This window comes from Echinops telfairi, unplaced genomic scaffold (genome assembly GCF_000313985.2).
Source record: "Echinops telfairi isolate 266 unplaced genomic scaffold, ASM31398v2 ScPeMD7_4;HRSCAF=17, whole genome shotgun sequence".
NCBI lineage: Eukaryota > Metazoa > Chordata > Mammalia > Afrosoricida > Tenrecidae > Echinops > Echinops telfairi.
In genome coordinates this window covers 5,861,969-5,864,119 of record NW_022103900.1, presented here as the reverse complement: position 1 = coordinate 5,864,119, position 2,151 = coordinate 5,861,969, and the positions used below count along the sequence as shown (strand labels likewise).

The window sequence follows — 2,151 nt, the reverse complement described above, 5'->3', positions numbered from 1 at the left end:
ATCTCAAATTTCTCTTTGCCTGCATCCTCTTGAGTGTTGTGGCCTAGTAGAACGTTGGCCAGAATTCTAAACAGTCAAAAAGGGCTCAATGGGCATGAGCTACTGGGCCGAGTGGATCAGGACCACAGTCTTGGGGCACGATGCTCTACAGCCTCCAGGTCGGAGGCCCAAAATCTGATGAGCAGTCTTCTAAGCTGCAGTGATTGGTCTGTCTCTTCCCAGTGGGATGGAGAGTGATTACAACCCAAAGATATGTTGAACACAATCCTGGACTGTGGCACCAGGGTTTCTTTATGCAAGACTAGGTAACCATTAAAGATCATGTTTTACCAGTAAATAGAATTCCTTGGGGAGAAATATTGACAATAGTAACATAAAACAGATTACTAAGGCATGCAGTGTGAAGCCATTGTGTTTAATAAAATATTCTGTTGGTAAAATATAAAAAATATCTGGTATCTGAGCTTTCGGCCCCTTGGCCGGGCGGCACGGACCCCTCCCGGTGGTCCCTCCTCGCCTCCCCGCGGCCTGCCCTTCCCTGAGGGACGACTGTTCCCACCGGGCCAGCGTCCTTCTCACCCACCGAGGCTCGGCGGCAGCAGCAGCGGGAGGAGTCGGAGCTGAGAGGTGGCGGTGGCCGGGGACCCCATGGTGTACAGTCAAGGCGGCGGCAAGAAGAAAGTCTGCTACTACTACGATGGTGATCTTGGAAATTACTATTATGGACAGGGTCGTCCTATGAAATCCCATAGGATCCGTATGACCCATAACTTGCTGCTAAATTATGGCTTATATAGAAAAATGGAAATATATAGGCCCCATAAAGCCACTGCTGAAGAAATGACAAAATACCACAGTGATGAGTACGTCAAATTTCTACGTTCAATAAGACCAGACAACATATCTGAGTACAGTAAGCAGATGCAGAGATTTAATGTTGGAGAGGGTTGCCCAGTGTTTGATGGACTCTTTGAGTTTTGTCAGCTCTCAACAGGTGGCTCAGTTGCTGGGGCTGTGCAGTTAAACTGGGCTGGAGGATTACATCATGCTAAGAAATCAGAAGCCTCAGGATTCTGTTATGTTAATGATACTGTTCAGAGAGTCTTATATATTGATATTGACATTCATCATGGTGATGGTGTTGAAGAAGCTTTTTATACAACAGATTGTGTGATGACTGTATCATTCCATAAATATGGGGAATACCTTCCTGGCACTGGAGACGAGGGATATTGGCGCGGGAAAGGGGAAATACTATGCTGTGAATTTTCCAATGAGAGATGGTATAGATGATGAGTCATACGGACAGATATTTAAGCTAATTATCTCAAAAGTAATGGAGATGTATCAACCTGGTGCTGTGGTATTACAGTGTGGTGCAGACTCTTTATCTGGTGATAGACTTGGGTGCCTCAATCTAACAGTCAAAGGTCATGCTAAATGTGTAGAAGTTGTGAAAACTTTTAACTTACCATTGCTGATGCTTGGGGGAGGTGGATACACAATCCGTAACGTTGCCCTATGTTGGACATATGAAACTGCTGTTGCCCTTGATTGTGAAATTCCTAATGAGTTGCCATAGAATGATTACTTTGAATATTTTGGACCAGACTTCAAATTGCATATAAGTCCATCAAACATGACAAACCAGAACACTCCAGAATATATGGGAAAAATCAAACAGCGTTTATTTGAAAATTTGCGCATGTTACCTCATGCGCCAGGTGTTCAGATACAGGTTATTCCCGAGGATGCTGTCCATGAAGATAGTGGAGATGAAGATGGAGAAGATCCAGACAAGACAATCTCTAGTTGAGCATCAGATAAGCGGATAGCATGTGATGAGAATTCTCAGATTCTGAGGATGAAGGAGAAGGGGGTCATAGAAATGTGGCTGATCATAAGAAAGGAGCAAAAAAATGCAAGAATCGAGGAAGATAAGAAGGAAACGGAAGACAAAAAGGCAGATGTTAAGGAAGAAGATAAATCCAAGGACAATAACGCTGAAAAAACAGATACCAATGGAGTCAAATCAGAACAGCCCAGCAACCCTTGGATTTGAGTCTGACCTGTTTCAGGAAACCATTAAAAAAGTGAGAAGATAATCAAGAAGAAAACTGTCTTCTTGTTGGAGACTTTTGGCTTCGTTTT

At 43.7% G+C, this 2,151-nt stretch overlaps 1 pseudogene; it reads left to right on the top strand.

The window, feature by feature from the left end:
• The first annotated feature begins 635 nt into the window (after window positions 1-635).
• On the top strand, window positions 636-2,062 carry LOC101644352 (annotated as a pseudogene).
• The last annotated feature ends 89 nt before the right edge of the window (window positions 2,063-2,151 follow it).